Here is a 13946-nt window from a genome sequence, read left to right as displayed (position 1 = left end):
TGTACATACTGTAATTTACTAGTCTGCAGTAAAAACAGTCATTTTGTGAGGCTATCATAAGCTCATTAGAAGCGTACTGAGAAAGCTTAATGGCTTACAACCCACGGCTTCATGCATCCATTTTACAGAGATCCCTTCCCAACAGAGCCTGCTGCATGGCGTTCTATGCTGCTGGCAGTACAGTAGTTTTCACACACGCCCCAGAAAATTAGAGGTATTTGTGAATAGCAAGATTAAAGACAGAGCCAATGTTTCAGGAGTACTTGGCATGCTGCTGGGACAGGGAAAATCTCATGTATTGTTAACCATGGTGAGGCTGGTTAGCTGTTAAGTACTGTAGAGTGTAACTAATCAAAAGCTCAAACATCCCAGACAATGGAACAGAAATAATTACTCTCCCAGAGCTGCTATTGTTTCCTCCTCAGCCTTCTCTGGACTAATAAAGGGTTTAAATTTAAATTGTGTTAAGAAAATGTCAGTGTTACAAAGAACTACAGCATTCAGTTACTCTGAACACAGCATCAGGTAAACTACATAATGGATTTAAACGTAATGGGCCGATGGAGAGTGAAGTACAAACAAACTCCTTTTCCATCTCCTTCTCCATTTGCTCTCTTTATTAGCCTGTAATGCTTTAGGATACAAAATAATAACGGCACTTTGCCAAACAATAAAAATAAAAAAAGGAAAAAGAGAAAAGAAATGAAAAAAGGAGAGAGAAAATACATACAGGATTCTGCATTCAATTAACTGGGCTTGGAGGTGGGTAGATTTTTTGCATCAGGAGGGTTGATGAAATGAGCTGGACCCTTAGATGGCAAAAAATCAGAAGAGCTCCATTCATATTAGTGGAGCTACTCCGATTTGACACCAGCTAGTATTAAGATTTGTGCTAGGATGTTTTTGTCTGTCATGCTCTCCCCTAAGGACGCTACTCCTCTAAGACGCTGGGCATCGTGGCTACTCTCCAGAAAAGCGCTCTAAACACATCCATGTTGTCAAGTCAGTGGACTACTTCTTCCAGTTTAAAATGATGTGCTTTGCTGGACTGGACCAACAATTCTGAGTACTGAGCAGTTCTGAGCATGTTGCTGTCTCCATTAACACATTGTGATTATGTCAGCTGAGTTATCATTATTAAGAATATGTTAACACACTGCCAGTTCTCTCACTTTGTCTTCTTCAGACACTCTTGTCAAACAAACAAACAAACAAACACACACAAAATATCACTATGAATATGGGTATATAACCTGAACGTTACAATAACCATCATATCATCTATCTTCCCAGAAATATTTCTCCTTTAGTCTTTCAGGTAACATCCTCTAATCATGATGATATTTCCTAATTTCATAACTGAGAGTTGAACGGCAGGTTGATTATGCTGGGCAGCTGACTGAAAACTCAAGGGCTATGGGCCGAAAGAAAGTTTCCTTGGGGAGGAAGGCTAGTCAATGGCCATGACACGGACACTTGAACAAGTCTAGTAAATCAGTATTTACATGCTGGAGTGACTGAAATTAAAATTCACCCAGGCATATTGATGCCTAAAAAGCTGACTGGCTTTTTGAGATGCTAGGAAGTTTATAGTTCAATCATCAGTGAAACCGAACTGGTATGTGACCAGCACCCCCAAAATCTGTTAGCCCTACCTTTTTCAAAATTCCGAAGATATATTAGTGCTGTTGGTCTCATTCTACAACGACTGTCTCCAAAATACAGCACTTCTGGGAACGGTTAGACTTGAAAACGCTGACTGCTTCCAGTAGTGTCAGTTTTGTTAGAACCATTACTTTTCAAACGAGATTAATATTACTCAGCTGCCAATGAAAAAAATAGGTTGGTACAGCATTTTTATTGTAGTGGTGAGCGTATGCTATGCTTATGCTAAAAAGATCTCATTCAGCATAAAATCTCTACTATTAATTTACTTCCTGTCCACTGCTTTCAAAATATCTTTGTAATATTAACCTTAACCTATTTGTGATCTAAATTCACTGAATCACCTAACCTTGGAGGTCAGCAGAAGTAATATATTATTTCCTGGATAAGAGCCTGCGCATACTTGCATATTACAATGTGACTGTCGCTTCCCCCAAAAAGTAGAAAGTAACCAAGGTTATCTGAGGTTGACATCACTGCTTTTGCATCTTCTTTAGCAGTTTGACCAAGAAAGGACTCTGGACCACCTTAAACAGCAACTTTCTAAAAATGTAGCAGTGTGCTTGTGGCTTAATGGAGAAGCTTATGAGGTGAGTTTCTTTGGCCAGGAGAGTCCTGGAGACAACATGGAGGAAACCATAAGTCTGATCCTAAAACCTAAGAATCTTATGATTGATTAATTTTTCTGTCAGTTGTTCTACTTCATTTCTCTCTCAGCACTTGGAGAGAAAAAAAAAAGGTACATGTGAATGCCCTTCTTTTAATAAATAAGAGAAATTCATTTAAATTCCACTTACGAACTTACCTACAGATTTTCACCACCGCACTAAGGGGCATTGTGCTGTCCTGTATTTCTTCTTTCTAAAACACATTTGACCATTCTCTGACCCAAGACATTTCTTGACTGGTTTTTATGCATGTATTTATTGGGCACCCTGTGCATGGCATTTTTTTATTTTATTGGGCACCCTGTGCACGGCATATTTTAACAACTGTTTCACACAAAAACAAGTGAATTACAGACACACAAATTTTTTGTGAACTGGGCTGTAAAATTTCTGATGCAGTATTCTCTATCTAACTTGACAGCTGGTAACTGATCTGAAAATAGTGTGTTTTTTCCTCAAATATTAGTCACCCTGTTAGTCTGCATTGCATAGCTATGAACAAATATATGGATACAAAATAACCCGGGAAAAATGTCTTCTGTAAACATTCTGTGGTAATGGAAATTTTGTGTCACTTTGGTATAAGCATTCCCTGAGTCCATGATGATCTGTTGACAAATGTGTTTGCAGTGCTTTGTGTGCCTAGCCATTCCTTAGATTACAAACAAACATCCTAGGCCTAGTATTGCGTTCTTTGCTTCTTTAACAGTGAAGAGTACTCCTAAATAAAAGCTTCAGAACTGAGCCAGAAGTGAGTATGCTGAGAGACAGAGGGAAAGGGACATGTTCTGCAGCGCTCCAGAGAGGAAGAGCTGGAGTAAGAAATGTGAATAGCAAGCGGTCTTGAGGTAAAAACGTCAGAGTTGGGAGCTCATATCACTGCTTTTCCTGCCTGTGACAACAGGCCTGATGCCTTTTTGAATTGTATCCCCGTGCCACCGCAAGCTTTGCTGCCATTTCCGGTGCGTGCGTTGGTATGGAGGCTTGATTTTACTGAAGTTGGGAGGGCTCCCACACTCTTGCCACAGCACCTGTTAACTATAGCGGATCTGCAAAGAAGATTACATGATAGTTTGCAACATCTACCTGGAAAGATGTTTTCCCAAAGTAGATGTTTTCCTCTAAGAGATCACAGATACTCCATCTTTTTGAATTGCAGTGGTAAAATGGAGAGTCGACGACAGGTCGAATTAACGTAGTGCTCACCAACAATTTGTGTAGTCTGGGAGGTTGTCAGAAAGATATCACTAGCCCAGGATAGGCTGCTTGCTGGAGTTGTTCTGAGATGACAAGTAATAGGTGATCTTCTTAGATATCTCTCTTATAGTTGGGTGCAGTGAGATAGAGACTGGCCTCAAAGGGAATTTGATTTGGATCATCATAATTAGTAATGCTGTTGTGCTGTCAGGGTACCCTTCATGTAAATCATGAGCAGCAAACCGGTTATTGCATTTTTCAATTTGTTTCCAGCAGTTTTTCTTCATAATTACGCAAAGGATGACTCCTGAATGCAAGGGTACAGGCAGTGTTATTTCTGGTGTGTTTCGGATTACAAAATGTCTGTTTGAATTATATTGAAAGAATGTATGTATTTGTTGCTGTAAAGAGTTGATTAAATAATGTTCTTGGGGATGAGAGAGTATGGGATTTTATAGCTCAAGAAAATAGTTGTATGAAAAACAGCTCCAGTAAAGAGTGGAGGAGGAGCAGAAGCATAAAAATAGCTTTCTGGCTCCTAAATAGCATGCTTCGTTATCACCCCTGCGGCCTGTCCCATGTCCTATCTTCTTCTGTCCTCTCACTTCCCTAGAAAAATAACTCATCTCTGTTCTTTTATGCAGTTTTAGGATGGAGGGATTAGGGCTGTGCAACCCTGTACTCATTCCCTTGTTTTCTTACCAGCATGCATCCCCGTGAGGCAGATCCCTTCTAACGAACCCTTCCGTGAAGCTTTGTCAGTGACTGCCAGCCTAAGAAAGAAGATGATGATGAAAACTTTCCTCCCAATAATACGTGCAAACAAACAGACAAACAAAAACACTCAAGGCTGCTTTGAAACTGAACTCTTGAAGCTACTTTGTGTAAAATTTCCTGTTCAGTATGTTTTGAAATGAAGGCCCCAATTCTTTGGGGTATGAGCAATAGTTTCTCTGTGCTATTTGTAAAACAAGCTGTATAAAATATATCCCATTTTTGTAAAAGTTGGAAAATAATGTGGTAGCTACCTGTATCTATCTTACATCTCTCTCTCTGCCTGAAAGCCCAATAAATACAACTGTTATCATATCTACTGCCTTGTTACAAATAAACTCTGACACTGAAAAATATCACTGCCTCCTCTCACAGAGTATCCTCTGGCTAGCTGTCTTTTAATCTTCAGGTTTCTAGGAAAAGGAATTTTCTGATCCTGTGAGAATTCATGAGTCCAACATATATACATTTTTTTTCCCCAGGCTCATTAGGGATAAAAGAAATGAGAACTGTTAATATTTTGGGAAAATGAAAAAAAAAAAAAACCCTATTGGTTAATGTCAATGAAACCGTTTTCTTATATACTTAAAGAGGCATTTAGATTTTTATAATTTTCATTCCCCTTTGACTTGTCTAATGTATTTGAGCTTATTTTTCAGCAAAATTTTTTCTTTAAAGATAATTGAAATGGGATAATTTGACAATTTCAAACTTTTTACGTTCTTTTTTTCAACGCAGAAAAAACAGCTAGGGATAAGTCTTTCTCATGAGATCTTACTCTTAAGAAATCAACACTTTCCACATTTTAACAAAGCTGAAGAATTGTTCTCTATGCTGCAGGTCCTCCAAGCCTTCTCAGAGCTCCCGTTCTCCCTGGGAAGTTTATCCTTCAGATATCTCTAGTGTTTTCAATGGAGCGATCTCAGAGCAAATTTGTTCTTTTGTTTGGTTCTTTTAGCTGGTGGCAGAATTAGGTCAAGCACTTCCAGTGATGGGTTATAGGCTCCCATCTGCTAATGCCCTTGCAGAGGTTTTGTCAAACTCTGTATTTGTTCAGAAGCAGAGCAGCCCAGGAAAGATACCTTACCGCTGGAGCACTCTCCCTGCTCTCTTGTTTACCTGCTCGTGTGGAGCAAATAGCCAGGATCTAGGTCCAGAGGCACTTGCTCAGAAAGGACCAGGAAACGGCTACGTTATCATGTTTCACATTCTAATTTGAACACTGTGCAAAGAGAAGAACTGAATTTGATACACCCTACTTAGAGGCAAGCCGTCAGGAAATTTTCCTCTTCCTCTGGGTTGTTCTAGAAAATATAGTATTAAAAAAATTTCAAAAATATTCATCACAAACAAATACTTCCCTTTCTGAATTTTCAGAGATATGTTCCATGCCTAATTCTAGTTCTCAGATTTTGCAAAGATCTGAGTTTAAATCTGAATTAACTGCCAAAAATCTAGGCAAGGCGCTGATCTAGTAGAATGTATTTACTTTGCTATTTGTGTATTCATTTATTTGTTTGCAGTCTCTTCTTACTAAGTATGCTGTCTCCATGCGGTAATTAGTTGAACAGAACATTGATAATTAAATTGCTCATTGAATCTGTCCTGGATTTTAATTTGTTTTTAAGTTTTGCAGGGGAATCCTATTTTTAACAAAAGTAAACGCAGAGAAGTACAGCAGAATATCCAACAATTTATTTTAGCATAAAAAGACATGTAAGTCTGGCTTTTGAGACATTTCCAACTAAATTAAAATAATGAGTAGTTGTTTAGTACATTTGCTTTGATTAAGTCTCTGGCTTATGAGACTTTACACAGAAGTAGACTTTATAATACTGTTAACAGCAAATGTTGATGGCACCCTTGTCAATTAATGCAGTGAGTAGGCCTTCAGGTTTGTTGCGTACCTAGTGATTTCTAGGAAAGCCATTAAAAAGTCATAAGAGCCTTAAACATGTGCTTCACAGCTGCATGAATTAGAATATAGTTCTTGAGGTCCAAGATGTATTTTTCTTATCTGGAAAAATTGTGGTACTGTAACAAGTTGCTCTTTATTCAATCATTTATATTATAGTGTACCTAGAGGTGTCTCCCAAACTCTGGATCCCATTTCACTAGACAGTCTGTATAGCAACAACAAAACACAGTCTTTGCCACACCGTTTGCAGTTACAATAAATCCTGTACAAGACAAAGGAAAACGACATAAAAAAAGGCATTGTCATTTTTCACTCAAGAAACTGAGGCATAGCCATCACTCTAGGAAAATATTTAAATTCAAACTAGAAACAGTAAGTACTAGACTAATTCTTTAGATTTTAAAGTTGCCTCTATAGCAAAATAGGCACTGTATAAAACAAGATTGTACTAGGTTTGGCATTCCAAGAGTTATAAACATTTGTCAGTTAATGCTGCATTAAAATGCAGTATTACTTATGACTGAATTTGCTTATGCAGCCTTCCTCCTGGCACTGAGCAACTTTCCAGAAATTGACTTTGCAAATGTAATGTTCTTTTAATAAGCTTCTCATATGTAATCTAATACTGGAATACAAAAAAAATGTAAAATTGTTAACACTGGCAATAGAGTTTTTATAATTGGTTAACTTCTCCTTCATTTACTTAACAAGGCACTTACTTGTTTATATTAAAAAACTGCATCATGGCAGAGTATATGAAATGAAATCTGAACCCCAGGGAAAAGGAGACATTTTTCCCTATTGGCCTTGCAGAGACCAGGATTCCCACAACAGAATTTTAGTTTCAAGGATTACCAAAGACATGAAACTGTCAAAATCAGATATCTTTATGACTGCTTTGAAAAATTTCATATCTGCTAAATAAAAGGAAAAAAAGAAGATGAAGCAGAGTGACCTTAAAGAACTAATCATGTGCAAGCTCCTAAAAAGAAAAACTTTAGTTCTTAATATGGATGAATTTTAATCTGAAGCTCATCTTTGCTCTGAAGGAGTTTCATCTTAGTGGACCTCACCCCACCTGCTCGTGCAACAAGTAAAACTGATTTGAAAATTACACGATAGTTAATTTCACTAGACATTACTTATACAGTAATTGCCTCACATTCTCTGAGTAACTGTAGTGGTGCTACATGGTGCCTCATAGCTGCAGCTCCAGGCATCTATTTCAAGTTATTCGTGTCCAGTTCTAAGGTGGCAGAACACACCTGCACTGTCTGTAGCCAATAGTTCCAATATACATGTTCTGATATTGGAGTGACTTTATCTACAGTTATCATACAAAGCCTGGCACTGTGAAAAATCTATTACTTAAGTTGTAGATGTCAGTTTATTAAAAGCAGGAGACAGATATTTTGAAATTAACGTTCATGTTGAAGAACTGGAAGAACAGTTACTTATTAGGAATCAGATGTTTATTGTTTTGCCGAGAAATAAAGTTGTATTTAATTACTTCATTCTATAATCTACAGATATACCTCATCCTATCTAACTTCCTATTTCCTTTTCTTATACTGTCCCTGGCTTATGTATGGCATTACAAGCCTTCCATTTATTAGCTTAATAACTGCTAATGTGAAAGAGAACATTCTGAGTGCCTAAGGGTGTATGAGATCAGCCTAAACTCATCCCAGTGATCGAGACTGACACAGTGAGCAAATTGACATCAAAATATCAGGAAATAGTACAGAGGAAACAAAACAATTCATTACTTTATTTAAGAAATTTTAAGTTACCTTCCTTATCAAAATATTCTGAGCTCTCTTATTCTTCTGATGTGATGTTATGATATACATTCGCATGGATCAGGCAAGGGAATAGTTTAACGCTACTGGCTTCTCCACTCTGGCTAAAGAATATAAAACCTTAAAGGCAGGACAAGAATGTGACAAAGCCACTCTGCAGGAATAATAACAGCACAAAACAATATATAACAATAAATAAATTCCTCAAAGGTGTAACTGAGTTGAGAAAAACCATACTCCAGCAAGCAAGATACTGCCGAGGGAGTCGGGCGGTCTGGGTTAGCGTTAGGGTTAGGGTTCTCTCTTGTCTCACAAAGTGCAATCGAGGTGCATAGCAGAATTTGTGCTTCGAGCTTTTTCAGTTCTGCATACCCTTACCTGAATGATGGGATCCTAGGAATATCCTGAAGCAAATGGGCTCCCTAATCTGGGTCAGTATAGCTTCTTAGCAAATTAGCAGGCAGTACTGGGGGTCTTCAAGGAAAAGTCCTAAATAGTTCTGATTAGTTAGAGGGGCAACTTCACAAACATGGATGAAATAGGTAGAGGCAAGTGGAAAGGTGCAAAATGTTAGGCTTGTCTTCTGAGCAAGTATGTGTGTGCTTCAAGGCATTCTGAGAACTAGCAAGCCCAACAACAACCTCTTATTAATTGCCACGGAAGAAAAACAGCCTTACTTTTGTTCTGGTGGAAAAACAGTTTTGTTTGTGTTAGATTGTAAGTTTTACTGACTTCAGTATTCCTTTTCAGGAGTTGAACAATTTCTTGTTCTAAGTTGACTAATTGCTAACATTTAGCAAAATTCTGCAGAGCAGAATTTTCAGAAACTGCTCATGTGCCGTATAAATCTTTGCTGAAATGAACTGTGCTTTCTGTAGGACTTTTTGAACAAACAAGGACTCTGAGTGCTTTTCATCTCAGTACTGCATGACATAGAAAAGATGAAAAACAATTAAAGGTAACCTGAGGAGGCAGTTGAAAGTCCTTCCTGGAGCCCATACAGAAGATATGGATAACTGGGTGGCTGAGGAATTAAAACTCAGTAATGTAAGCTAACTTGTAGGTGAGCACATAGAATGAACACCCTTCTCAGTGTTTGCTTCTGAACATCCTGATTTTTAACTTCTGTTGCCTGAGATTGAAAGACTAGATTGTAAGGACATAACAGGAAGATATAACACTTTGGAAGAGGATGGAAGCATTTTCCATGAAATCCAGTAAGCATAGAATATCTTCATTATAGAAGCTGAAGTATCTGGATGATGAAGCCTCCATGTGCTTCCCCCCTGTACAGTCTGATAAACTCGTTCCCTCTGCCTTGCCTGAGCGGGATAGCATCTCACAAACTCTGAGTTCTGCTTTTCTACATTAACTTCTGCTCTACTTTTCCACAATAAATTTCATCTCTCATAGGTTATTTTATTTTATTGTGAATGAAAAATGTTTCTAAATACCATTTTTCTTTGAAAGGGAAGCTTATCTCCAACATTTAGTTTGACAGAAGCATTTAAGGAATCATATATTTCTTGTAGAGCTCAATTTTCATTTCTTCTGAGTATATTCTTCTTCTCTTGTTCTTCCACATATTCTAAAGTATAAATCTCATCCTATTGTAATTTTTTTTATCTGATGCTTCTGTTTACCACCTGCTGCATGAAGAGAAGCCTATGGAGTGGAATAAGGTTTTATCTCTAGACCATATTTAGTAGAGTAAACAGCGGGAGCTGGGAGGAGATCAGCGACAAATAGAAGCTTTAAAAGAAAGGGAGAGTTGAACATCACTTAAATGGAGCTTTTACTCTCCAGTGCTTTAATGAAGAGGCCCTTTAGGTACATTATTTTAATTTATCAAGAGCAAATGGCTTTAAAGCTGAAGTCAGGTAGTTCCACCTTCAAGTAAATAACATAAAAGTGTTTACAAAATCATTAGCGGTTTTGAAGACAGCTGATCCTTCTCCAGGTCAAATAATTTAGGATCATTGTGTACAACGTCTTCAAGCACAATTAAAGAGACAGTTTATACTAGGAAGTGGAAATGACAACACAAAAGTTGTGAGAAGAAAAAGATGCTTTAACGTCTCAGTTCCTTACCCATCAAGCTTGCGAAAGCAGACCTGGCTATGAAGTAAAATATTCGCATGTAGTATTGTTTTACAAGGTCTGTTACTAATAGAAGTCCTGTTGATGATAATGCCCCCTCTAGATTTTCTGCTTTAAAATGCAATGATTTACTCTTCAGGCTGGGTTGATATTTTAAACTCACTGTGCCTAGGAATGCCGAGGACTTCGAGTTTTCAAAAGATCTAAAAGCAAGTATGCACCAAGACATACCCTCAGTATCATTGCTCATCCAGACTGCAGATAGCAAAAAAAGTGGTATAGTTTCATCCTAACTCTGTCTAAGGAAATATCAAGACCTCTAAAATGATAGTTTAACTCTGAGGTGAGCTGAATTGCTTCCTGGAGGCACCCATCCCACCCTGCTGTCTCTAGCGGCTATGTAATGTCAGGAAATTCCTAACTTGGGTGCATCAATGTGTACAATTCAGCTGGATGAATACAGTCTTTCAGCTGTTTCGAAGGCAGAAGAAATGGTTAGAGTTGCTTCAGAAATGCTTTTCTTCCAGAAATAGCCAAAAGCTGGTAAGGCTAGTAGCAGTTTGCATCTCTGCAATTCAGAGGTTGCATGGCCAGTTCTCCAGAGTGCACTGTATTGAAAATGACTCTTGCAGAAAAGCACATGCCCCCTTTTTTCTCATCTACTATTCATTTTGTCCAGTTCCTGAGTGTACCTGCCCTGAAGCTTGCTTGCTACAGAAACTGGGCTGGTTGACTGCCCAGTCAGCCATGGATCTAAGGGAAATTAGGAAGTGCAGCAGTGCTCACTTTTCCGCAGAGGAGCATCCAGGATGAGAATATAAGATGGAGCCATGAAAACCTGGATTACTGGAATAGTGTGAAGGGTACATGATCACTAAAAAATTACTCTCTAGATGCCCTTGGAATACTTACATCCATGCTCTACTGGTACACAGTACAAAAAACCCTCTATAACATATGGACAGTAGCAACAGAAAAAACAGCTGCTGAAATAAATTCAAATGTGACTCATGCAGTACTACTAAAGGGCTGATTGCTCTGTCCTGTATGATATTCATTTGTTCTTTCTTTACTGTTTTACATCATTTGAAATAAAAGCAATTTAGACTTCGCAATATGTATGTTCTCCTAGGTAACCTATGATAATGAAATAACATATCAGATCTTACCAAAGCTATCACGCTGCATTGTAGACTTTTAAGGGATATATCATTTGCAAAATCTGTAATGGAAAATTTAAAACCTTCCTATAAAAACCCAGAGCAAATAGTTTTAATAATTTGGGTTCTTTTAAAAGAACAATTCAGTTGAGATTTGTTTGAGTTTAGGAGTTGAGTCTTTTAACAGTAAAAAAAAATGTATATTGTGTAACTGAAAGATCTGATCAAGCATTCAGCATTTTTAGGATCACAAAAGGGAAAAGACCACGTTTAATTCTAAATCAGAGGTCTCTCTGTACCACTAAATGCATTTTCTTCACTCTGGTGGAAAGGCAAAGGGTAAAAAAGTAAAAATACAGAAATATTAATGAGTGAAGACAGGGTATCTGGAAAAAATGCTGATAACAAGCAGTGGTATGCATGATTTTATAGCGATTACTGGATGGAAAGCACAGAAAGTTTGTATAAGTTGGAGGAAGAAATTTGAGCTAGGTTCCTTAAAAATTAAATACCATGGCCATGCAAATCTAAGGTAGAATGAGAGGCAGACTGAGCTGCAATAGTTTCTTGGAGCTCTTTCGTACTCTTGCATGGCTTAATATCCTCCAGAATGTTATTCAGGATATATCCACATGAGAGCAAGGGAAATAATAGTCAATGGGAAAAGTGGAAAGATAAAATGCATAAGACAGAAAATTGCTCTAAAACGTTCCTCAGAAAATGATTTTTAATATCAAAAGACATTTTCAATCTATATTTTAATTCGTTTTTCTTCACTATTTCAGGCAATTGGGATAAGGGTTTTAAGGCTTCCACATCTGTTTTAAAAATCATCCAAATATTGTTTGCAGGAAAATTCTCCCAGGTGCAGAGGGTCATCTCAAGGTCTTTCTGTCATTCATGCAAACATCTACCCTTCATATGTTTTAAGTGCTACAGGAAAAGACAGGTGGGAAGAAGAATTTCATCTAGCGAAATGATAGCAAAGCATCTGCCCAGGCTTTGAAACATATTAGAACCTATTAGATCCTTGTCTCTGAAAGTATTTGGTCTGTATATTGTAACTTTTACTGTTGAAGTAGGTGACATCAATGATGCTTTAATGCAGTGCTTAACATCAGCTGAAAACCTGACCTATAACATCTTAGAGTTTCTGTTCATACTTAGCTAAGAATTTTTTTACAACATTCCTAATGAGATAGCATACAATGGCAACAATTAATTAATCTTCAAATTAAGAGACAAGCAGTGATTCCTTATATCAGCATTTTGTGGGACAAGAGACATCAGGTATAATTAAAAGAAGGGACAGTGGACAGGTGGGAACTGCAATTATTGATGAAATTCTCTCTAGAAAGAAATTCCATTATAAGCTCTTTAGCAACTCTATCTTACTCAATTACTGGGACTCAGGTTTTTGTCAGATACCCACCCATAAGCAGATGTGTTCTGCTTTTAGATAGTGGAAGGTTTTGGCACTCGGCCAGCAGATTAAAATGCCTCAAGGTGTATCAGTTGTCACCATGGGACAGAATCCAGAGGATCATTTACCACCCTGGGACAAAAGAGCCTCTCTTGTTCACAATGTTATGTAGGAGGGAAATGTTCTGCAAAATGACATCAGCATTTCTGGAGGACTATCACAGTCAAGGACTTATTCTGCCTCTATATTAGTAGTTCAGAGCAGTGTGCAGACTTTCAAATTTGTATGACCACTTGGGAGTGGAAACACCTCTTTTCTAGTGGTTTATGCCACTTTTCCAGATACTTACTTTTCTCTGTTTGATGAAGGAAAATACTTCCTGAGATTCGGTCCTTCAGGTTCTCTCCTTTTTCATGGAAAGTTGGGAGTGATAAACCCATACACGATAATGCAATTCCATGCAAAAGCAGCATGTGCTTAGACACTCAGTAAAAGGAATTATTTCAGCTCGACTCTAAAACTGATAATCAGCATTGAAAACTTGGGAGTGAAGGGGGAAGAAAAGCGTTAGCCCATTGCCTTACAGGCAGGGCAAATCTCTTAGAGCTTGCTTTATAGGATGTGATACAATTTATTATCTATGCACTTACAAACATATGGAGCTAACGGAACACCTATGGATTTTTAGTTAAGTGCACAAAAGAAAGTTGCAAAGCTTTTATTTCTGTTTCTGTATTTAAATTTTCTTCTGTTTATTGACACGCTAGTGCAATTCATGTATCATCTGGAAAGCCAGCAAAGGACCCCTTTACGATTTGAAATCTTCAAGGGTATCACTTGCAAGAGGCTGTCTATAGAACCATCAGCAGCATGCACTGAATGCCATGTTAAAAAACTGAGATTGGACCCTTAAAGGCTGTAATTAATGTTCATTGCAATTAGTGGGATTTTTATGTAGATTCCAACAGACAGATATGAGAATCTTCACCATAATACTAATGTATAAGAAAACAGACTGAAAAGCTAGGCAAGTGAAAAACTTATGGCTTTCCAGATTAATACTTTCATTTTCTTTTTCTCCTTTCTTTCTTTCCCACTTTCCTTACTTCAAATCGCAAAATTGGTGGATGAGCGATAGCTAGCATTTTGTACCTACAAATAAGAATTAGGAATGTAGTTAAGCTGGAAAAGAAAGACTGATCTGAGATCTGAAAAGTGACCAAAAAGCAATAAACACAA

This window comes from Struthio camelus, chromosome 2, assembly GCF_040807025.1.
Source record: "Struthio camelus isolate bStrCam1 chromosome 2, bStrCam1.hap1, whole genome shotgun sequence".
Classification (NCBI taxonomy): domain Eukaryota; kingdom Metazoa; phylum Chordata; class Aves; order Struthioniformes; family Struthionidae; genus Struthio; species Struthio camelus.
The sequence above is the reverse complement of the archived record's forward strand: the minus strand, read 5'-3'. Positions refer to the sequence as shown.